The 26,591-nt window shown below is 36.7% G+C and overlaps 1 pseudogene; it reads left to right on the forward strand.

The window, feature by feature from the left end:
* The first annotated feature begins 476 nt into the window (after positions 1-476).
* Positions 477-10,903, forward strand: LOC131162520 (conserved oligomeric Golgi complex subunit 5-like; annotated as a pseudogene).
* Positions 10,904-26,591: the final 15,688 nt, after the last annotated feature.

Raw genomic sequence — 26,591 nt, forward strand, 5'->3', positions numbered from 1 at the left:
CTGTCAGCAACGATAACCCAACAACGGTCCTGCAACGCGAAGCCTCTGTCTCTGCTCTGCAACGCGAAGAAAAATGAAGTAGAAAGGGGTTGAAGAATGGGCGAAGCAAATCTCGCAGGACCAACTTGCAAGATTTGCCATCCGTTAGCTCAGTAATCTTCTGCGCATGCTGCGAGATTTGCAGAGGCCCGTGCCACGCGTCACCTTCCCACTGGCTGCTCGCTTTAAATCTCGCAGCACCAAGCTGCGAGATTTGCTCCCTTCCGTGCCATGCGTCACCTTTCCAGTGACCTATAAATTTAAATCTCGTAACATCAAGTTACGAGATTACGTGAGCATTAGTTTGAGAAATTTTTTCTAAATCGGAGTAATTTAATATTTTATTTGTTTTTAATAATAAAAAGGGCAAAAACTCGTTTTCTAAGGCGAGGGTGAAATCATCATTTCTCGTGGTTCGTGCTCCTTCCGCGACTGTAAGTAACCACACTTTCATCAACAGCTAGCGGAGAGCCAGACCAAGCAATCGAAGTATCGAACCAAACCAAACAGATCCCCACCGCCGTCGCCGCCCCTGCTACGATTGCCGCCAAAATAATACAACGCAATGTCGTGTTCCCCTGCCATCCAAAGATCATCCCCCAAGCCCTCCTCCTCCCCTCTCCAAAGACTTTCCACCTTGAAAGACAGAGCCCTCACTCCCATCGCCACCACCACCACTACTCCTTCACCCTCTCCGCTCACCCCCACCCCTTCATCCTCTAAAATGCATCACCCAGTCTCAGTTCTCGCCTCTGATCCCATCTTCTCCGCCTTTCTCTCTCCCTCCTTTGATTCCGCCCAGTTCTCCTCCCAAGCCCTCGCCTCCGGCTCAGCCGCCGCCCGCGCCGAGAAGCCTCAGGACGGAATACGCCTCCTCGAGAAGCAGCTCCGCTCCGAAGTCCTCTCTCGCCACGATGACCTCCTCTTCCAGGTCTCCTTCCTCTCACACGCCGACTCCGCGCTCTACATTCTCCGATCTGCTGTCTCTTCTCTTCAATCCTCTGTGCGCCGCGCCCGCTCCGCTCGCTGACCCCCATCCCCAAATTCAGACCAAAACCCACCAGCTCTCCAACCTCCATCGCACCGCCGAACTCCTCCAATCCGTCATCCGCGTCCTCCGCCTGTCTAAAAAGCTCCGGGATCTCATGTCGGTCTCTAGTGAACCCGAAAGGTTAGACCTCTCGAAAGCAGCGCAATTGCATTGCGAGATCTTGAACCTCTGTAATGAGAATGAGCTTGTGGGCATTGACGCGGTTGATGATGAATTGGGTTGGGTTTCGGAGACGGGTAACAAATTGCGGTCCGAAGCCATGAATGTGTTGGAAAGGGGCATGGAGGGATGGAATCAGGCGGAGGTGGGAATTGGGTTGCAAGTGTTTTACAACCTTGGTGAGTTGAGAGGGACGGTGGATGGGTTGGTGAGTAAGAATAAGAGTTTGGGAGTGAAGAGTGTGAGTATGGCAATGGATATGAAGGCAATCTCAGCATCATCCGGAGGCGGTTTTGGGCCGGGAGGAATCCAGAGGAGTGGTACGCCGCCAATTGGGGGTGGGGCGAGGGCAAAGGAGATGCTTTGACAGAGGATGGGAAATTGTATGGATCAGATTCATTCAATTGTGGTTGCGATCTGGCATTTGCAGAGGGTCTTGTCAAAGAAAAGGGACCCGTTTACACATGATTTGCTCCTTGATGTGGTATTGCAGGTAAGCAAGTGAAATTCTCTGCTGTCAGTTGTTTAGTTTGTGTTATTGCATCTCATCATTTTATTTCAACATTCAGTATTCTATTTTGGTGAAAAGGTTAAGAAAAAATGTGAAGGAAATGAATTTTTGAAGGTTAAGTTGGTGTTTTTAAATGGTCACCTGAATCTAGCTTACTGTTTCAACTGTATTCTTGGTAGTCTAAATGTAAAATTGACTTTGAAACTTGATTGGAATGCTTTTGCACCACAGGTGTTATGGTGCCTGGATATATGCCATTGTTAGATTGTACACTCATAAACCGTATTATTTCTTTCTAACCTCATGTGGAGGATGGAGATAACCACCATCTGTGGAGTCCTCACCTGGGGGGCAAGGCCCTTTCAAAATAAACTCTCTTAGGGGTGTAGATGAGTTATTTGAAATTTCTGCATATTTGATATTATCTCAAATTACAAGAATCATTATTCCATTCTTCCATGATGCTTTATGTTCAAGATACTGTACTGGAACAAAGCTTGAAAATTCATCTTGCAAGAAAAACTGATATGATTAAACCACTTTAACCTTTTCATATTTACAAAACATCTCAACAAACACATATTACACATAGATATCAATTTTAAAATTTGTACATAACACATTCTAACAAAATTTACCTTCAGTAACATATTCTCAATTCGTGGAAGCCCCTGACCCTCGTTCCCTTTAGCGTAAGAAAAGTTGAGGTACACGGCTCCATAGCTTTTTGAGAAATTTCTAACATTCTCAATTGTTTTTAAAATACTTTGTACATGAATCAATGTGCTATATTATAAAGACATACAGATGTACCTTCTCAAAAATGGTAGCACCAAAAGAATAGATAGAACTATGAGGAGAAAAGAGCAACTCCTTAATTTGTACAGGAGAAAAAAGATAACATTCAGTATTTATTTCATAAATAATTTAGCCTTGTGTATTCCACATTCCCTTTTTATATGGCCAATAAACCAATGGAAACCTCTTGAGGAAGTTCATGCGTACCACTCTTGCCCAGTGGATCCCTGCACTTTTTTTTGATAATAAAGAAAATCCATTAAATAAAACTAAAAATGAGTACAATGTGTGGACAAGTCATCCTCCATGACTTGGAACAGTTACAATAATGCTGTCCAGTGTCCTCCAATCCTTTTGAAGATCACATACACCAAAGGGAAACAATTTGTTTGAGCTTTGAAAGCTCTTGTGTTCCGCTTGAGCCAAAGAATCCAAAGAATAGCATACAACACAAAGTCCATGAAGCCCTCCCTTTGTTATTTTTCCAAAACTCCTGGATCTACCCAGGGTTGTCCACATTTTGAGAATGCTTCATCCAAATCGAGAAAACAGAGCATTCCAAAGTTGACTACGTGGGGGTTAGTGGACCCCCTAGGAAAAAGAACATTGTAATTGGTGTATTATGAACAGAAGATAATCTAAACAGATGAGGTACTAATTGGTCCAATGCAACCTCTCCCATGCAAATATTCTCCCAAACTAAATCCTATTATGATTACCCAATTTGAAATGAGTAAGAGGTAGAAACAAATGAACCACAAAATACTTCCATGGACTAGCATGAGAAGTACTGCTGCTTCCTCTAATCTTCTGCAAGTTTGTAAAAGCTTGTAATCTCTACTGCAGTCTGCTTATCATCCTGCTTGAGACTCCCCGAGTCTAACTCCAACTCCTTATGAAAGTTTTTCCTATGCTTTCCATTAGTCACCGCTTCACCCACTTATGCTCCATTTTTGTTGCCAACTAATATCCTCTCTCAGCTAAAGCACCTCCAAATTATTACAAGATGAGCTCTTTTACCCTGTCCTCCTCAACGAACAACCTGCATTCCCCCAACCCTATCTAAGCTTTCAATCTTAGGGAAAATGTTATTTTTTTGTTCTTCAAGGTTCCCAAAGACCACTTTATTCCATTGTTTCTTGTTTTTCAAAGACTGAATTTTCTCATCAATTTAAAACCCTTCCACCTCTGAATTACATTCCCTACCTAACCTTGACACTGTCCCAAAAATAAGGGTGCATATACCACCTATTCTCAGATCTGAACTGGGTGGGACCCCACTGAACTAGATTGGAATCTAAAAGCACCAGACAGTGGTCAGAGACAGGCCTAATGGAAGCCTCCTGCACAACATTTGGAAAATATCTCCCCAAACATTGGTAAACAGAAATCTATCAATGGGAGGCCTGTCTATCTCTTGAGGTTACCCAAGTAAATTACCCTTGTTTAAAGGAACATCCCCAAGCTCACCATCCTGAATGAAAAAATCAAACTTCCTCTCACTACTAGTCATCCTCGATCCCCCTAACATATCCTGAGAGCTCTGAATAATGTTTAGTCTCCCCTAACCTCCCAGCACAGAATACAAAGATCAAGATGATGGCAAGTGATTCTGTTGAAAACTGAGCAGAAAAAAGTTAAATTGAGAAAGATTTAAATTGCTGAAGGTCAACAATCCGTAGAGGACAAAGTTGTTGGGAGTAAACTTAAAGACATGCAAGCCATATGTGAGATGAGACCTCATGTGTTGAATTCATTATTCCTCATAACATGGTAAACTATGGTAAACAATGGACATATTGACTACTAACTGATCTATCTTACTGTGTTTTGATTTACAAGCTTGCAAATTGTATTGCTTACTAAGAGCTTGCTAGTGTCATTGGTTCTATATATGCATAATATTTTGTGTGTGTGGACTTGGAAAACAATAGATCATCACAAGAAGAATAACGTTCGTACACAAGAAGAATGTAAGATCATCACACTGCCAAAAAGACAGGAGAAAAAAAGAGAAAAAAGTAAAATTTAATCACACCTAAAATTTTTAGAAGGAACAATCCAGAAAAAGACGATGCATCATCCCTCATATTCATTCTTGCACAAACAACACTGGCTAACAATTCACGCCTTCTTTTTTTGTAGAGTACATGATGTCAAAATATTCTTTATTTTTTCTTTCAGATTTTTATTTATTTTTTATTTTTTGAGGATTTAGTATCCTCGCTTCAAATTGTACATTCTCCACCTTAATACATTTTCTTTTATTATTTAAGAAAAAGCAAGGTTGTCTAAGCCAAAAAAACAAAGGGAAAAAAGCAACTTTAAAAGGAACCCTGGCATGCCAAAACATTCTTCCAAGGAAAAACCGCTGACAACATATTACGTAGTCTCTAAATAAAAGGTGTCATAGTCTCTAAATAAAAGGTAAAAAATGTATCTAACACAATTCGTCCCAGTACAGTGAGAACAAATAAATTGAACATCCCACTGTGCTGCTTGTAATCTTCCCTTTAATTTTAGAATTCAGGCTTCTTGCTTTTTTGTCTTGCTTCAGCTTCTTGCTCCGTGCTTTGGTGTGCTTTTGTAACTTGAAAGTTGAAATAGATGGTAGTCATTAAGATGCATTATGAACATTTCAACTTCTAAAGAAGTCACCCCCATCCTTTGACAAATTTGTCAAGTATTTCCTGGTTTTGAAAGGAGGTTAGCATGAGCATGCTTCTTTTGACTTTGAACTTGCTCAATGGTCTGGTTAGTTTTCATTTTATATGCTGCAATATTTTCCCCTTCTCAGGATCATTGTCTTTCTTTTCTTTGCTTATGTTAGCTCCCATCTGCTAGGAGGGTGATCCCATGTTAACAGATCGAGTTTGGGATGCCCTTGTGAAATCGTTTGCAAGCCAAATGAAGTCTGCTTTCACTGCATCAAGTTTTGTGAAAGAGATATTTACAATTGGGTATCCAAAGCTCTTTTCCATGATAGAGAATCTTCTTGAAAGAATTTCACACGATACAGATGTAAAAGGGGTTCTGCCAGCTATCAGTTCAGAAGGAAAAAATCAGATGATTGCTAGCATTGAAATATTCCGGACAGCTTTCTTAGCCCTCTGCTTGAGTCGCTTATCAGATCTTGTTAATAATATATTCCCAATGTCCAACCGTGGAACTGTTCCCTCCAAAGAACAAATCTCAAGAATTATATTCCGCATGCAGGAAGAGATTGAAGCTGTTCAATTGGATGGGTGCCTTACTCTTCTTGTCTTGTGTGAAATTGGCAAAGTTCTGCTTCTGCTCGCTGAACGGGCTGAATACCAGGTATTTCTCTTTTCTTTTCTCTCCCCCTTCTATTTGCTTAGGTAAAATAGAGATTACCAAGCCCCCCGTTTGGGAGCACTTTAAAAAAATTGTTTATAGCACTTGTCACTTAAATAAAACACTTTATAAAAAAGTGTAACAAGTCCACAACAAACACTTATTGCAATAAGTGCTTTTGTAGAATCACTTTTTTGAGAACTATTTAAGTGAATTTTGAGAAGCAATCCAAGATAGCTTTTGGCCACTTATAAGTGGCAGTGGGGTCAATTTTGTAAATATATGAAAATAAGTGACAATTTAATAGTTTAAAAAATACATTAGAAGATAATCATATATTATTTTATTATGTATTATAATCTATTAATTATCAATGAAACATAATTCAATTTTGGAATAAAGAAGAAAAACCATCTATTAATTTAAATTAATATTAAAAATTAAAAATACTAATTTAATTAATAATATTATTTTAACATAAATTAATATGATAATCATATGTTATAAATATATATTAAGAACAAGATTATTATTAATCAAAACATAAAATTTTATTTTTTCACTTAATAAAAATATTTAAATGTTAATTATAAACAATAGTTACAATAATTATTAATTAAATTGTTAATTAAAAATTAACCATATATTGTTTTATTATACATTATAACCTATTAATTATTAATAAAATATAATTAAATTCTTGAATGAATAAAGAGAATCATCTTTAAACTTAAATTAACATTAGAATAAATTAAAATTTTTAATTTGGTTATTAATACTATTATTAACATAAATTAATGTCATAATTATATATTATAAATATACATTAATATATTGTTAACTAATAAATAATATTATATTAGTTTAGTTAAAAAAAATATGTAAATTTTCATTAGAAATTTAATATAATTATCATTTAAAATTTTAATTAAAGATCTTAATATTTTTATTTAAAATATATTTAAAAATACATATTAGTTATTATAATTCAATTATGGATTGAACAAGAATTATTTATTAATTTAAATTAACAGTAAATAAATTAAAAATTTAAATTTAATTAATAATATTATTTTTTATCATAATTTAATATGATAGCAATATGTTATAAATATACATTAATAATAAGATTATTATTACTTAAAGATAATAATCTTACATTATTTTTTTAATAGAAATATTTAAATTTTATTATAAATAATTAAAATAATTATTAATGAAAATTTTAATTAAAAATAATAATAGTTTTAATTTAAAATTTATTTAAAAATAATCATATACTATCCTATAATAAAAGTAAGTAACCAAATATCATTTATTTTAAACATAACCAAACACCACTTATAGTATATAATCTTTTTAACCTGCAATCATAAATAAATAAAAATAAAATAATTTCACAAAACAGGAACTTAAAAATAAATAACAGCACTTAAAGAAACATGCATAAGCCAAAGCAACAAGCTGTAAATTGGTTCCACACTAACTAGATCAAATGGACCAACTATAACCAATACATAGTGCTGCACAGAAGGCCTAGCAAGCAATAGACTACTGATTTCTTGCTGAAAGAAAAGGTAAGGAGATTAGGCTCCATTGCCTTTGAGAAACTTTCCTCCGGGTACTAATTACAATAACAGGAGACATGATTAGTGTTTCTTAGAAAAAGTGCTGAATTTATTAAGTACTGATAATAAGTGCTGAGTTGAAAAAAGTGTTGAAAGTTATAGAAGCCATAAGGATTAAAGAATATACAACTAGGTACAATCCATGGAACTAAAAGAGTAGAAGAATGAATATACAAGTGTCAAGTTCAAGATAGTCATGGGAATGGGTATTTAGATTTCACTGTATTTGCATATTTTATATGATTTAGTTAGAAACTCAAAATCACACCCTAGACTGACCTTAGGACACATGCATATCATAAAGAATTTATTTAAAAGAGTTCTAACTTAAAATGAATTCTGGAGGCAAATTTTTAGAGGCCTTATCGACGAACCCAATGGCCTCGTCAACGAATGCATAACAAGACCTTGGCGATGAATTTCAGATTCTCGTCGACAAAAAATTATTGAGAGCTCAAAAAGTTTAGACAAGCTTTCATCGACAAACACATGGCTTCGTCGACGAACGAGTGTTGAACACTCGTCGACAAAGGTATCCTTCTCGTCGACAAATGTTGGGTGCCGAACTTAAGTTTCAGTGAGAATACTGATAGATTAGGTTTTAATCTCTACGATCTAACGGCCAGGATTAAATCTAAGGTCGAGAACACTTATAAATTGGGTCCTAAACCCTAGTGCCTCACTTTTGGCACAAGATTTGAGAATCTTGAATGTTTAGCACAGCTTGGAAGAGCATTGAACACACTACTGAACTTTTGCTTGGGATTTCAAAACATTTACATCAAATATGAGCTTAGGCTACATTGATTTTCAAAAGGCATTCTAGCGACTGCTGTGCACTCGACTCAGTATTGAGGTTTGGTAAATCACTCTATTTGTTATTGTTTTTCTCAAAGAGTTTTTCATCTCAAAAATTTATCATTGAATATTATTTGAGAGATTGATCTTAAGTGTATTGATATATATATATATATTGTTTGAAAGGATCACTTCTTGAGAAAGTTTTGCCAAATGTTGAATATTTTGTTGATTCAAGTGTTTATTCATTTAAGGACTCGATATTTTTTGATATTACAAAATCACTTGATTAAATATCCTAAGAGCTCATAATTATATATTATTGAGGGATATTCTTTGAAAAATATTATATTAGGTTTTTGATCTTTGGAACACATATTATATATATACATATTCATATACAAAGATCATATTGTGTTTAGATATTTCGAACTAAATTGATTGATCTAGATTTTTGGAGCAAAACTAATTTACATACTTGTATTGAGATCATTTAGTTGGATTTAGTATTTGAAGCGGAATAGTCATATTGATTTTTATTCAAAGATTATTCAGAGACTTTATTGACCACATTACATACACTCATTGAGCTTCAAGTTTTATCATATGAATATGTGTTAGGAATTTCTATGTACTCATCAGTTTGTGTAGAAGTGTTATTGAGTTTTGTAGAATTGTTATATTGTAATCACGGTTCGGTATGTGAACCGGATTTGAGGAGAAAGTTGTATCTCTTGTAAGCAGCAGATTAGGAGAAACGAGAAAGCTGCGTCTCTTGTAAGGAGTGGATTAAGAGAAAGTTGTATCTCTTGTAAGCTGCGGATTGTAAGGGAATCTTCATTCCGATTAAAGGAGCAGAGATTTAGTGGAATCCTTGAGTGGGTTGCTCAAGGTGAGGACGTAGGATGGGTTGGCTGAACCTCATAAAAACTGTGTTTGCCTTCTCTTTTCCCTTACTCCTTTTAATTTCCGCATTGCATTTCATTACCTATCTTACATATGTGTATGTTGAATAACCTTACAAGCACTTGGTAATTAATTGGCTATACTGGAATATAAAATTATTGGATTGAATTAATTTCAAGTCCTAGTGATAGTCTTTGTTAAATCTTAAAATAAGGACTGATTGATAAAGTAAAATTAAATATTTTCAAAATACCCATTTCCCCCCCCCCCTTCTTGGGATTACACCAGAATTCTCATTTGGTATGAGAGCGAGGTTTACATAGACTTAATCATTATTTTTTCAAAACAATCACATGACACACATCGGTGTAACACCATTCGATGAGGGACACTCGTCCACTATACCACTAATTTTCTGTGGTGTAAATTACACTTACTGGAAATGTAGGGTGAGTATATACCTGTTAAATGCAGATTGGAAAGTATGGAAAATAGTTTCTAAGGGAAACCATGTTCCCATGAAAGTAGTTGATAATGTAAATGTTGCTAAGACTGAAGATGAGTATACAGAGGAAGACTGGAAATCTGTGCAAATCAATGCTATTGCAATGAACTTGCTATTTTGTGCATTAGATGTTAATGAGTTTAATAGAGTGACGGCATGTAACACTGCTAAAGAGATTTGGGAAAAATTCGAAGCCACAAATGAAGGTATTAAGGAAGTAAAATATAGTAGGATAGACATGCTTACTAGTGAATATAAGGCATTGAAAATGAGTACTGATGAATCTATTCTATAATGATCGGGCCCTTTATATAGACCCAAATGTCACTCACTCATACAAAATAACTGTATCTGTTCAAGATACATAGACAACCCGCCCTAAACAGGGACATACGGGTGTACTCATACATAACTTGAATGTAAATATTGCGGAAAAATATAAACATTCATCAGGATTTCTAATAGACATATACTAGAGTTTACTATTGCATCCACAAATGCATTTATACAGACTTAGAACATATCCTTCTATTATAACCCCAAAATGATACTCCAACTAAGTTCAATATACACATAATCCACTTACGTATGCTACAATAAAAAACAATTCTCCAAGTCCCTTAAGCAACTAGGACCGACGTCTTGATAGACCTGAAAACAAAGGTTGTATAATGGAGTGAGACACTTCTCAGTAAGGAAGAAGATATTACAACAGTGTGTGACTACATACGCATGTTTCAATTAAAACCGATACATATAGAGTATTTTTATAATATTGTAACATATGAGATTTATTTGCTTATTCTAGTCTTTAAATCATGCATATGAATATTAGAACAATGACCAACTTGGTATGACAAGTATTGCCTATTTTCCTCATGGTACGGGTTGTGCATTGATAACTCTGACATGCCCTGTTTGTGTAGACACTGCTGAGCACCTATTCTGTAGTTCGACTGCCTCCCCTGGTCTGTTATTTCACCAGTGATTACAAACTTCTGCAAGCCGACTATCTTACATACCCACCATGATCCTCATATGTGGTTGCACTATACTGCTAGCATCGGAACCGTGCATATGAAAGTTTAGAGTATTTTTCAACTTATTTTGGTAGCAAGCTGTATTGCCATATATCATATATACAATTTGTAATGAAAACATAATAATGTGAGCAATTCCAGTATTTTCACAAACTCATTCAATCACTTTGGGTATGAACCGACACACTCTCTCTCGGTTTACCCTTTTTAGGTATTAAGCTCGATATAAAACAGACACCTGTTTTCCACATTTCAGTATAACAAAATGGAACTCTAGTTCCTATAATTCACATATATCATATAAAAGATTCCAACATACCATTTCAATACATATGTCACACTAGGTTTGATCAAAACCTGCTATATAGTATATAATACAATAAACATCATTTAAATGAGAAATAATGGATTCAAGCATCTCCTACATAAATAATAATGCAAATAAAGAAGTTTTGTAAAGTTTGGATATCATACGCTAAAATCCTTATTTTTATCAAAAATTGTAAAATCGCAAAATCGGCATTTTTACCTGGTGAAACTTAGCAAATAAGCAGTTAAATCATACATATAAGCATGAACTATCTTTTTAGCGGTTTAGTTTTTTTTTTCAAAAATACTGTTGTAAACAAATTCCCCTTACCTTAACCCTGAAACGAAACCACGTACGAAACGGTCCAAACTGACAATTCGGGATCCTCGAAACCTAAAACCATAGAAGATAACTTCTCTAAAATCTAAACCAGTATATAACTGCTTACTCAAAAACGGAATCAGATCCTTACCTCGATTTTTGGGAAAACCCAAAAATCTTCAAAACGACGATCTGATCTGCTAGAGTTGTAAAGCTTTCTTTCCTGATCCATATAGGAACCTCCGTTTTTAGAAATGGACATTGAACGATGAAGGATCATAGGAAGAGAGAGAAAATCACAAATGAGAGAGAGAGAGAGAGAGAGAGAGAGAGAGAGAGAGAGAGAGAGAGAGAGCTTTTGGGAGAAAACTTAGTCCTTAAGCAACCAAAATGGATATTTATAGAGCTTTTGACCGAGTCAAACTCATCGACGAGGTCGGCGTCTTCGTCGACGAATTTGCCACACAGCTCATCGACGAAGCCATACCTTCGTCACCTAGCCCAGTCCAAATATTTTCTCTGACTTGCTCAGTATTTCCTCATCGACGCCACTCTAAATTTCGTCAATGAGGTACTGAAAGGACTTCATCAATTAACCTTCTGCCTTCGTCGACGAACCCTGCTGGAAAACCCCCTTTTTCCTTTTTATGGGTACGGGTTTCTACAATCTCCCCTCATAAGAATTTCATCCTTGAAATTCATTTAACCGCTGCTACATATAATATTATCTTATAGTTTCGTTCTATCGAAAAGTCGACAGCCACCTACAAAGTGACTTCGGCCCAAATTCATTACATGCCCTCACATATGGCGGAGGAATACCATGGTTACAAAAAGATACTTTGGAAGATTATATACACATACAAAAATCTCCTGAAGATCATGCCATTTAATCTAAACCATCTATACATACTTACGTACTACCATATAACTACGGGTACTTTTTGCATATTTCAAATTCTAATTCCCATGAAACTTCTTCCATTGCATGGTTACGCCATAATATCTTTACGAGAGGTATTTCCTTAGTTCGTAACTACTGAACCTTCCGGTCCAATACCTGTACTGGTACCTCCTCATATGATAAAGCATCACTAATCTCAAGAGGTTTGTAACCCAGTACATGCGATGGATCGGGTACATACTTCCTCAGTACAGACACGTGAAATACATCATGGACTCTGGATACTACTGGGGGTAAAGCCACTCGATAAGCAGCCGAACTTATCCTTTCAAGGATCTCAAAAGGCTCGATATACCGAGGACTTAGCTTCCCCTTCTTCCAGATCCTCATCGCCCCTTTCATCAGAGCGATCCTCAGGAATACGATATCTCCTACCCCAAATTCCAACTCTCATCGACGAGTATCAGCATAACTTTTCTGTCGACTCTGAGCTACCTTGGTTCTTTCCCTAATCAACTTGACCCTTGCAGAGGTCTGCTGAACCAGTTCTGGACCCAATAACTGCCGCTCACCTACCTGATCCCAGTACAATAGACATCGACATCAACGACCATATAGTGCTTCATAAGGTGCCATCTCTATGTTAGCTTGGTAACTGTTGTTATATGCAAACTAAACAAGCGGTAGATATCGTATCCAACTATCACCGAAATCCAGTACACAAGCTCGTAACATATCCTCTGATGTTTGAATATTCCTCTCCGACTGTCCATCCATATCTGGGTGAAAAGACGTATTGCATGTCAGTTGTGATCCCAAGGCATCCTGTAGACTCTTCTAGAAATGAGATGTAAAATACAGATCTCGATCTAAAACAATAGAAATAGGGACACCATGGAGTCATACCACCTCTTGCACATAAAAGCTCAGCTAGCCTATTCAGAGAGTAGCCGACTCTGATTGGAATGAAATGTGCAGTGTTCGTCAGCCGATCCACTATAACCCATAAAGCATTATGCCCATGCACTGCCACAGGTAATCCCGTCATAAAATCCATCGTGATGTGCTCCCATTTCCACTCAGGAATACTAAGTGGCTGAAGGGGTCCTACCAGCCTTTGGTGCTCTGCTTTCACTCCCTGACATGTTAGGCACTGCTCTACAAAATGGGCAATCTCCCTTTTCATGTTGGACCACCAGAAAGATTCCCTCAAATTCTGATACATCTTCATACAACCAGGATGTACAGTGTAGAGTGAATGGTGTGCCTTCTCCAGAATGACTCGTTTAATCACGACATCATTCGGTACACAAACCCTGCCATGAAATCTCAATATCCCATTGCCATAGATATTGAAATCTGGCTTCAACCTATTTTGAACTCCTTCCATAACTTCAACCAACTCGGGATCCCCCTTCTGCGCTACACGGATCCTCTCCTTCAAAGTCGGCTATACCACCAAGCTGGCAAGAACAACTTGATGATTTTCTTCCACTATTTCCAAGCCCAACCTTTCCAAATCCATACAGATCTGACGCTAAACTCCTACTACAAATACTGACGCATCAATAGACTTCCGACTCAAAGCATCAGCTACCACATTAGCCTTTCCTGAGTGATAGTTAATAATACAATCGTAGTCTTTAATCAACTCAAGCCATCGACGTTGCCTCATGTTGAGCTCCTTCTAGGTGAAAATGTATTTCAAACTTTTATGGTCAGTAAAAATCTCACACCTTTCATTGTACAGGTAGTGCCTCCAAATTTTTAATGCAAACACTATCGCTGCTAATTCCATTTCATGGTTCAAGTAATTCTGCTCGTACTCTTTGAGTTGACACGAAGTGTAAGAAACTACTCTGCCCTACTGCATTAGAACACAACCAAGTCCCTTTTTCGAGGCGTCACTGTAAATAACAAAACCACCATCCTTGGATGGAATAGTCAGAATTGGAGCAGTAACTAGTCGCTGTTTCAGCTTTTGGAAACTCAGCTCACACTCATCAGTCCAATCGTATCTCACGTTCTTCCTCGTGAGTTGCATCAAAGGTCCTGCTAAATTGGAAAGCCCTTCTACGAACCAATGATAGTAACCTGCAAGACCCAGAAAACTTCTGATCTCCTGAACATTCTTTGGTCTCGCCCAGTTCACTACTGCCTCAATCTTACTCTAGTCCACTGATACACCTTTCTTGGACACTACGTGCCCTAGAAATGCAATCTGTTCCAGCCAGAAATCGCACTTCTTTAGTTTAGCATATAACCTCTTATCCCTAAGCATTTGCAGTACCAACCTCAAATGAACTTCATGCTCTACAGCACTCCTAGAATACACTAGGATGTCATCAATAAATACCACGATGAACTGGTCTAAATATTCATGAAAGACCTTATTCATCAGATCCATAAAATGCTGCAGGTGCATTAGTCAAACCAAAAGGCATAACCATAAATTCAAAATGGCCATACCGGGTTTGAAATGTAGTCTTCGGGACGTCCTCCGATTTCTCCTTCAGCTGGTGATACCCATACCGTAAATCGATCTTAGAGAAGATCTACGTGCCCTGAAGCTGATCAAACTAATCATCGATCCTGGATAGCGGATGTTTATTCTTTATCGTCATCTTATTCTATTCTCTATAGTCGATGCACATTCTCATCGACTCATCCTTCTTCTTCACAAATAGCACTGGTGCTCCCCAGGGAGAAACACTAGGTCGTATGTACCCTTTATCTAACAACTTTTGAAGTTGTTCCTTCAACTCTCTCAATTCAGATGGAGCTATATGATACGGAGCTTTTGATATCAGCGCCGTACCTGGAGCTAATTCTATAACAAACTCCACTTCACGGTCCAAAGGTAACCCTGACTATTCCTCTAGAAACACGTCAGGGAACTCGCGCATTACTGCAATCATCTCCAGTTTACGTTCTTCAGCTCGTGTGTCCTTCACAAATACTAGATACCCTTGGCACTCTTTAAGGAGTAGCCTTCTAGTTTGCATAGAAGAAAGGATCCGTGGTGCGGAACGCACACACGACCCTAAAAACCAAAATTCTTGCTTTCTTGGTGGTCTGAACAACACCTCCTTGCTGTAGCAATCGATACTGGCATAACTGGTTGACAACTAGTCCATCCCAAGGATGATATCAAAACCGTACATGCCAAATACAATAAGGTCAACCTGTAGCACCATTCTCTGGACTTCAACCAGGAAGTCACGAACTACCTTACTACACCCGACCATAGATCTAGACGGTGTGGCCACCACCAGTTCATAATTTAACAATTGCACCTCTAATCGACACAGTTTAAGAAAATCACGGGAAATAAAAGAATGTGTTGCCCCATAATCAAATAATACAACAGATTTATGGGAAAGCATGTAAATGATACCTGTGACTACATCACCAACATTCTTAGCGTCACCAAGAGTCAGAGAGTACACCCTAGCCTAGGCTATACCCCCCTGTTGACCACCACGCTGCGTCGGAGCATTCCCTCTGTATGGCTGTTGTGAGGCTCCACTGTTTCCTTGCATAAGACAGTCACTCACCCGATGTCCTTGCTTACCACACCGCATACAAGCCCCCATAGACAACCAACACTGCCTAGGGTGTTTTCTACCACACAAAGAGCAACATTGAAAACGTGCGGTGTTCTGAGATGTACCACCATTGTTCTTCTTCCAGTTACCCTACTGTGCCCCGGACAAAGAATAGGGAGGCACTAGCCTCTTCTTTGGGATCTGAACCTCAGCATCTTCCAGTCAACTCTCCTCTGCCACAATGGCTTTGTCACCCGTGTAGCAAAGTCTTGCAACTACAAGATTGCCATTTGTCTACGGATCTCCTTCCTCAGACCCCTCTAAAACTTCTAGGCATTCTTCACCTCATCCGGTATCACGAATGGAGTGAATTGGGACAGCTCCTAGAATCTGGAAGCATACTACTGCACCGTCAATGACTCCTGAGTCAAATTCATGAATTCCTCCATCTTCGTATTTCTGTCCGTGGCCTAAAAATAACATTCAAAGAAGAGCTCTTTGAACCGAGCCCACGTCAACGCTACTAGTATCGGTTGGTGCTCCTTCATCCTCTTCACAGACACCCACCATCTCTTAGCCTCCCCTGACAACTTGAACATTGAAAAAGTTACCTTCTGCTTCTCCGTGCAGTTCAAAACATCCAGGATCTTCTCAATCTCGTGGATCCAATTCTAAGCTCGAACAGGATCTGCACTTCTTACGAAAATCGAAGGCTTCAACCTTGTGAACTGATCAATGGAGCAACCCATCTCAGTCATAGGACGGTCCTTCCCTCTATTCGTTTGCAACACCTTAGCCATAAGCTGCTGTATGAAATCCCACAATACACTAGTGGAGTGACTGCCAGCCTCATGGCTGGTACCCTCATTACTATTGCCTCCCACGTTGGTAGTAATGTCCCTAGATTCCATCCTGAGAAGAAATTGAGAAATCCATTAGAAGGATAATAGCCTAAGAACCGTCTAATACCATCATACTGTAAACTCAATCCCCTATATTCATATCCTCAGTATTGACGTACTCCATTAATTAGACATTCTCACTCTAACTCAAATTCCGCCCTTCTACTTGGAAACAAAACCTTCAATGGAATGTCGTGATTTTTTGAACTTTTCGATTGATTCAGAAAAACATCGAAGTCTATTGATGGATTTCAGTCTCCAGGTATACAAAGCAAAACCCGAGGTCTTATCCATGCCCTGTACTCTAGTATATTCTAGACTACCAAAACTAGCAAATCCTAAGTTCTGCACATATCCCTAACCAGGCAGTATGAATCAAATCATACTTCCGACTGGTTAAGCGCTTTGATACTAACTGTAATGACCTGACCCTTTATACGGACCCAGATGTCACTCACTCCTAAAAAATACCTGTACCTGTTCAAGATACATAGACAACCCACCATAAACAGGGAGATACAGGTGTACTCATACATAATTAGAATGTAAATATTGCGAAAAAACATAAACATTCATCAGGATTTCTAATAGACATATACTAGAGTTTACTGTTGTATCCTCAAATGCATTTATACAGACTTAGAACATATCCTACTATTACAACCCCAAAATGATACTCCAACTAAGTTCAATATACACATAATCCACTTACGTATGCTATAACCAAAAACAATTCTCCAAGTCCCTTAAGCAACTAGGACCAATGTCATGACGGACCTAAAAACAAAGGTTGTATAATGGAGTGAGACACTTCTCAGTAACGAAGAAGATATTACAACAGTATGTGACCACAGACGCATGTTTCAATTAAATCTGATACATATAGAGTATTTTTACAATACTGTAACATATGAGATTTATTTGCACATTCTAGTATTTAAATAATGCAAATGAATATTATAATAATGATCAACTTGGCATGACAAGTGTTGCCTATTTTCCCCGTGGCATGGGTTGTGCACTGATAACTCTAACATGCTCTATTTGTGCAGACACTACCAAGCACCTATTCTATAATCCGACTGCCTCCCCTGGTCTATTATTTCACCAGTGATTACAAACTCCTGCAAGCCAACTATCTTTCGTACCCACCATGATCCTTATGTGTGGTTGCACTATACTATTAGCATCGGAACTGTGCATATGAAAGTTTAGAGTATTTTTCAACCCCATCACTGAAGTTTTTTTTCAACTTATTTTGGTAACAAGCTGTGTTTCCATATATCATATATACAATTTTTAATGAAAAAATATTAACCTGTGCAATTCTAGTATTTTCACAAACTCATTCAATCACTTCGGGCATGAACCAACACACTCTCTCTTGGTTTACCCTTTTTAGGTATTAAGCTCGGTATATAACCGACACCTGTTTTCCACAGTTTAGTATAAATAAAATGGAACTCCAGTTCCTATAATTCACATATATCGTATAAAAGATTCCCACATACCATTTCAATACATATGTCACACTAGGTTTGATCAAAACCCGCTATATGGTATATAATACAATAAACATCATTTAAATAAGAAATAATGGATTCAAGCATCTCTTACATAAATAATAATGCAAATAAAGAAGTTTTGTAAAGTTTGGAGATCATACGTTAAAATCCTCATTTTTACCAAAAACCGTAAAATCGCAAAATCGACATTTTTACTCGGTGAAACTTTGCAAATAAGTAGTTAAATCATACATATAAGCATGAACTATCTTTTTAGAAATTTAGCTTTTTTCAAAAATACTGTTGTAAACAAATTCCCTTTACCTTAAACTCGAAATGAAACCACATACAAAACGGTCCAAATCGACAACCCGGGATCATCGAAACCTAAAACCATAGAACATAACTTATCTAAAATCTAGACTACTATATAACTGCTTAATCAAAAACAGAATCGGATTCTTGCCTCGATTTTTGGAAAAACCCAAAAATCTTCAAAACGACGATCTGATCCGCTAAAGTTGTAAAGCTTTCTTCCCTGATCCACACAAGAACCTTCGTTTTTAGAAACAGGACGTCGAACGGCGAAGGATCGTAGAGAGAGGGAGAAAACCACAGGTTAGAGAGAGAGAGAGAGAGGGAGCTTTTGGGAGAAAACATAGTCCTTAAGCAACCAAAATGGATATTTATAAAGCATTTGACCTAGTCAAATTCATCGACGAGGCGACGTCTTCGTCGACGAATATGCCACACAGCTCGTCGATGAAGCCATACCTTTGTCGTTGAGCCCAGTCTGAATATTTTCTCTGACACGCTCGGTATTTCCTCGTCGACGCCACTCTGAATTTCATTGACGAGGTACTGAAGGGACTTCGTTGACGAACCTTCTGCCTTCATCGTTGAACCCTGCTGGAAAACCCCCTTTTTCTTATTTATGGGTTCGGGTCTCTATATATTCAATCCATGTACACTAGATTCACACACATCACGAATTCTTTAAATGCTCTTTGTAAATCTTACCCTACTTATGAGTTGATTAGGAAAATACTTAGGGGACTACCGCCAATTTGGGAAGCTAATACTACTGCAATAGCAGAAGGAAGGAATTTGAAGGAGATGTCGGTTGATGAACTGATCAATTCGATCATTACTTATGACCTAGCAATAAATGAAAGGAAGAATGAGCAAAACAAAACTAAGAAAGTTACAGCACTTAAGGCATCATCTAAAAGCTCCAATGAGCGAAGTGATTCAGAATCAGATGATAACATGGTGCTTATCACTAAGAAATTTGGAGAGTTCATGAGAAAGAACAAGAAATACACTAGAAAATTCAAGGGCTCAAAAACAGAAAAGGGAGAGTCAAGCAGAAGGAAGCAAAAGGATGATCTTCCCATGTGCTATAACTGTAGTGACCCAAATAATAATAGTATTTTAATAATAAAGAGGGAGGAAAATTGAAACAGGAACCGAAGGAGGCAGTAGACTTCGTTGATGACATCACACTTTGGAGGTAATAATAATTTCAAGAAATTTCCAAGCCTTGTCGATGAATACAGGGGTTTCATCGATAAGGGTTCTTCAGGACCTCGTCAACGAGGTTCTGTCTCGTCGACGAGAAAATACCGAGAGAAGAATTTGGGCTACTCTGAATTTCGTCGACGAAGGGTAAGGTTCGTCGATGAAATTACTTAAGGACTCGTCGACAAGATGACGTGGCTCGTCGACGAAGCTCGCAATATAATTAGCCTTAAACTCATTTTAACCACAAAAAATCAGCGTTGCTCTCTTCCCTCTCTCTTTCTCTCTCCTACGGCCTCTCCTCCATCTCTCTTCGATTTTGGCCCCGTCAGCCGCCAGATCGACAATCTGAAGCAACCACGACGCTCCTGGAGGAGTTATTTTCAAATCTGCCGGAGCGGATCGTCAGTGGGGCAAAGTTGGAATTCATTCCAAATCCAGGGTAATGTCTTTTATTCGGAATTTGGCTTCTTAGCAGTTGTAGAAAATGCTGTAGACATAGAAATAGTGACATTTTGTTCTGGAGAAAATTATTTTCAGGATGTCGAGTAGGAAACCCTGTGGGTGTAGGACCCGTCTCAGTAGGGTATTTTAGTAGGAGTCAGGTAAGGGAAATATGCTATGCTAGGAAATTTTATTATGTTTCAGTATAAACTATACGTTTTTATTAGATGATTATTCACGATAGAAGTTTATACAGTTTATCATTTATGTATAGTATGTTTAAAATTACTGTGTTGCTTGAGAATATGGGTATAGTAAAAAAACATGTTTTACAGTATTTTCAGGATATGTTTTATAGAATATACAGCCAGTGGTTATGTTTTATAGTAATTACAGAATACCATGATTATACAACTTTTTGTACCATGACTTACAGATTACAGTTTAGTTCAGAAATACAGATGATACAATTACATTTTATTTTACGGTGTCGTGGTTAATACAGTTATTACAATATCATGGTAAAACAGTTAGTTGTATATAGAAATATATTATATAGTATTAGACCCTATTAGACCATACAACAGAGCATGGTACTGTAGCTATAGATATTTAGTTCAGAGTGCAACCACCTATTCAGATAATACGTGGTAGTAGGTCGATCGTATAGTGCCCTGACGTGGACAGGCTCCCCATCATATATGGGTTGAGGCGGGCAGATTAGACCAAGGGAGTATAGTGGTTTACCTTGGTCGGTTAACCAGGGTAGATCCCGCCTACGGGCCTCACAACCCTGTTATGAGGGATTAAATCATGACACACAGTTATCCATAGGTAAGTTTTCAGTTATTATTATGTATATATAGATTTTCAGAGACAGAGAATATACTTATGTACATTAGAAGTATTTTGACTAGTAACCTAAAATTACAGATATGTTAAGCAATATGGAATTGGTGGTGGTTTCTGTTATTTGAATATTATTCATAGTTCTAGTTATACATGATTATATAGAAACGAATTTGCATAGTATTGTAACTCATTTGCCATACACTAGTAATAGCATATTTCATCTTACTGAGCGTCGTCTCATCCCACTTAATTTAACATTTTTCAGGTGATTTAGGTAGGCGAGCAGACCAGACTCGCATATAGAGAGGCCTCAGTATTGCCCTAACAGTAGAGTGAGTATTTTTGAGAGTATTTTTGTATAGCCTTAGCCAATTGAGGGTATTTTGGGAGAACAACCGTACATGTATATTTTTGGAAACATGTTAGCACTCTCGTATTGTATATAGTTATATATGGTTATGTTTATTTGATTTCCACTTCTCGCTACTTAGGTTGATGATTGGGTTCAATCCAGTATGGTATAAGAGCATGTTAAATGTCAGAGTATAAAAAAAAAAGAAAAAATCCATTTAAATATCAGGTCGTTACAATAACTGTAAAGAATTTGGACATATCAAGCCAGATTGTCCCTAGTTGAAGAAAGTGTCTAAGAAGAAGAAGAAGAAGGCACTAAAGGTTGGCTGGGACACTTACAGTACCAGTAGTTCAAAATCTGAATCCAGTAATGACAAGATTGGAAATCTTTCTTTGATGGCTAACGAAGACCATGAAGTAAAATCTTTTTATTTTGCTTCATTTTATTATTCCAGTGATTTCGAAAATGAAAATTGCATGCTTTCTTATGATGAACTACATTAGGAATATCTACATACCCTTAAAATGCTTGAGGAAACAAATAAGAAAAGTTCTGGGTTGAAATTAAAATTGAAAGAATTTTCGAAGTTAGTAGAAAGTCAAAATGATTCTCATGCATCCCTCATGAAAGACAAGGATTTGAAAATTTAGGAGTTAGAAAAGATTTTGAAAAATAAATCTAAGATTATTTGTAAATTTACAGAAGGTCAAAATAATTTTGAAAAACTCCTTGGAGCTCAAAGAAATTCCCTAGAGAAGGAAGGTCTTGGTTTTAATGGGAAGGAGAATCTAAAATAGAGGCATCTTTACATGAGATATTTTGTAAGAGAGTCAAAATCGTATGTTCCAACTAAAAACTATTATAGAAACATTACATGTTTTAAATGTAAGAGGTTGGGTCACATAAAATTTGACTATCCTTTTAAAAATAAAGGTGTCAAAATTAAAAAAATCTGAAAAGTCAAAGAAGAATCTAGTACTAAACCCCATGGACCTAAGAAAATCTGGGTACCAAAAGTAGTTATTCGATTATGTCTTGCAGATGTGCTTGAGATTGTCCTCCTCGAAGGACAAGTGGTATATGGATAGTGGATGCTCGCGACATATGACAGGAGATAAAGCTAAATTCGCATATATTATATCTAAAGATGAAGGATTCGTTACATTTTGGGATAACTCAAAAGGTAAAATCATTGGAGTTGGTAACGTTGGTAAGGAACCTTCACTTGTCATTGATAACGTGTTATTAGTTAATGGATTGAAATATAACTTATTGAGTATAAGTCAACTATGTGATAAAGGTTATAAAGTATCATTTGAACATGACAAATGCATTGTAGAGATCAAATCTAAAAATAAAATATTGTTTACTGTTGATTGTCATGAAAATGTCTATACCTCTAGCTTTGACAATTTTGCTTCTCAACATGTAACTTGTTTTTTTACTGTAAATGAGATTAGTTGGATTTGGTGTAGGAGACTAGGACACACAAACATGGACTTAATATCTAAACTAATTAAGGGAGACTTAGTTAAGGGATTGCCTAAGGCTAAATTCGTGAAAGATAAAATTTGTGATGCATGTCAACTAGGAAAACAAGTAAGATCTAACTTTAAGAAGAAGAAAGTTATCTCTACTACTAGGCCACTTCAAATGCTACACTTAGACTTATTTGGTCCAAACCCAACTCAAAGTTTAGGAGAAAAATCATACACATTCATCATAGTTGATGATTATTCAAGATATACATGGGGTACTATTTTTTAGGTCACAAAGATGAAGCATATGAACAATTCATAAATTTGTGCAAGAAAATTCAAAATGAAAAAGGATATACTATCACTAAAATCCAAAGTGATAGGGGTAGAGAATTTAAAAATCAAGGCATGCAAGTCTATTGTAACTCATTAGGAATAGCTCATAACTTTTCAGCTCTTAGAACATCTCAACAGAACGGCGTAGTTGAAAGAAAGAATAGGTCTATACAAGAAATGCCCAGAATTATGTTTAACAAACATAAACTACCTAAGTATTTCTGTGCTAAAGTAGTAAATACTGTTTGCTATTTTTGAGAGATTGATCTTGAGTGTACTTATATATATATATATATATACTTTGAAAAGATCACTTCTTGAGAAAAGTTTTGCCAAAGGTTGAATATTTTTTTGATTCAAGTGTTTATTCATTTAAAGACTCGATATTTTTTGATATTACAAAACCACTTGATTAAATATCCTAAGAGCTTATAAATATATATTATTGAGGGATATTCTCTGAAAAATATTATATTAGGTTTTTGATCTTTGGAACACATATTATATATATACATATTCATATACAAAGATCATATTGTGTTTAGATATTTGGAACAAAACTAATCGATCTAGATTTTTGGAGCAAAACTGATTTACATACTTGTATTGAGATCATTTAGTTGGATTCAGTATTTGAAGCGGAATAGTCATATTGATTTTTATTCAAAGACTTTATTGACCACATTACATACACTCATTGAGCTTCAAGTTTTATCATATGAATATGTGTTAGGAATTTCTGTTGTACTCATCAGCTTGTGTAGAAGCCTTATTGAGTTTTGCAGAATTGTTATATTGTAATCATGGTTCGGGACGTGAACCGGGTTTGAGGAGAAAGTTGTATCTCTTGCAAGCAATGGATTAGGAGAAAGTTTTATCTTTTGTAACGATCGGATTAGGAGGAAGTTATACCTCTTGTAAGCAACGGATTATAAGGGAAGCTCCTTCTTGGATAAAGGAATAGAGATTTAGTAGAATCCTTGAGTGGGTTGCTCAAGGCGAGGATGTAGGACGGGTTGGCTGAACCTTGTAAAAACTGTGTTTGCCTTCTCTCTTCCCTTACTCCTTTTAATTTCCGCATCGCATTTCATTACCTATCTTGCATGTGTGTGTGTTGAATAACCTTACAAGAACTTGGCAATTTATTGGGTATACTGGAATATAAAACTGCTGGATTGAATTAATTTCAAGTCCTGGTGATAGTTCGTGTTAAATCATAAAATAGGGACTGATTGATAAAGTAAAATTAAATATTTTCAAAATACCCAATTCACCCCTCTCTTGGGATTACACCTGAATTCACACCAGGGTTGACCTTAACCTTTACAAACTCTCCTTGCGGGGTGGAAAAGATCCTAACAACTGATCCTTCCAGGTTAGATCAAACCCTCTCAGGCCACGCCTAAAATACAATCAATGAGTATGAAATTTTACGTGCAATTCAAATGCTTCTCAACTAAGCAAACTATGTACCGATTTAGCACAGTAAAATCAAAGCACATCAATCAGATAAGAACTATAAGCTCAGTGCAAATATGTGCAATACCACTCAATGTAATGTCACTAAGCAATCAATTGCAAGAGTGTATTGTCAATCTATCTTTGAAATAATATACCAATATATATCAACCAAAGATAGGGTTTCAAAGTTTTTGAATAATGTGATTAAATATCTCAAAATATAAGCACAAGAGATATTAGCAATCCAAGCTTAAAAAAATGTTTTCTACAAGAATACAATACAAGCTCAAGAGTCTTGCAATAATAGTGCAAAGACTCACAAGCTCTCAAAATTTTCCCCACAAAAGAATTTATGGATTAAAATCAATGGGGAAAATTTATAGCTTACCCTCACAAGAAAATCAATACTTAATCAAAATAAAGAGAGTATAGCTTGTGTAAGGGATTGTAGGTACTCTCAAGATAATCTCACTCAACAAGATTTTGCAAAGGAATAAGTAAAGGAGGAGTATTTTGACTTGAAGTATGAAGAAGGGCTCTTAAAAAATTCAGAGAAAATATTTGCTAATTAAATCCCTAATCACACCTTAATCATGCAAATGAGCCCATATATATAGACATACCACAAATTATGACTGTTGGGGACATCAGTGGAATTATTAAAATTATTTTAAATAAGTTTAATGAAATTAACCTTATTTAACCCCAATTAACTGCGGTAAAAATTAGGTCAACCCCAAGAGTTTCGGTCGATTGAACCTGGGTTCGGTCGCCCAAACAGACACAAAAAGAAAAGTATATTTTTGAGGTTTGGGTGCCTGTAAACTGGTTCGGTTGGTTGAACAAGGTGATTTTCCAACCTACTCAAGGTTCAGTCATCTAGGCTTAAGTTTGGTTTGCCGAACTTACACTTTCGGTCTCCCGAGGGTATTTTGAACATAAATGTTCAGGTGCTGGAGTTGTTGGAAAAAGTCAGGATAAATGTTCGATTGACCAAAAATGCTAAGGTCTTTTTGGTTCAATCACCCAAATTCAGGTCAATATTTTGACTTTACAACGATTCGGTCGACTGCGACATTTTCAACGCCAAGGTTTGGTAGTCCGAATCCTTTATTATTTTAGGACCTAAGTTAAATTTATACCCCTGATTGCATAAATGATAGTGGGGACTTATTATAAGTGTTAGTGCAAGGTCCTAAGGTCTTTCTAAGGTCTTTTCATCTAGACCCAAAAATTCGGTGTCGGTTGACATGATCCCTAAGATCATTCAACAATCTTGAACTTATAGGTTCCTACATGCATGATATGCATAAATTATTATAGACCGTTGGAATTTAAATAATATTACAGATCCAAATTAAAAATACAAAGAAATTAAACACTTTGGGTTTTCTTTTTCTTCAAGTTAATATGTGTCACCATATGATTTCGCCAATATGATCCTGCACACAAACTTGACAAACATTAAATACCAAAGTATTTGTCATAATCAAAATGGGATATGACCCATAAGGTCAGCAAATTTTGATCATTATTCCGCTCCTAGGGGCCATCCCTTTTCTGGGGGTCATTCCACTTCTAGGGGATTGCAGCCTCACGATAATGCTAGTGATTATTTCGACCACGGCCACGACCATGCCTATGACCTTGTCCTTGACAATGAGATGTATTCATATTCACTTCAAGAAATGGGGTTGAACTAGTTGGACGTGTTTGGTGATTTTTCATCAAAAGTTCATTATTTTGCTCAGTAACAACAAGACATGATATAAATGCAGATAATTTAGTAAATTTTCTCTCCCTATATTGCTGCTGTAAAAGCACATTAGTGGGATGGAAAGTTGTAAATGTCTTTTCAAGCATGTCTTCACTAGCAATATTTTCACCATATAATTTTAATTTCG

Source organism: Malania oleifera, chromosome 8 (assembly GCF_029873635.1).
Source record: "Malania oleifera isolate guangnan ecotype guangnan chromosome 8, ASM2987363v1, whole genome shotgun sequence".
In the NCBI taxonomy this organism is placed as follows: domain Eukaryota; kingdom Viridiplantae; phylum Streptophyta; class Magnoliopsida; order Santalales; family Ximeniaceae; genus Malania; species Malania oleifera.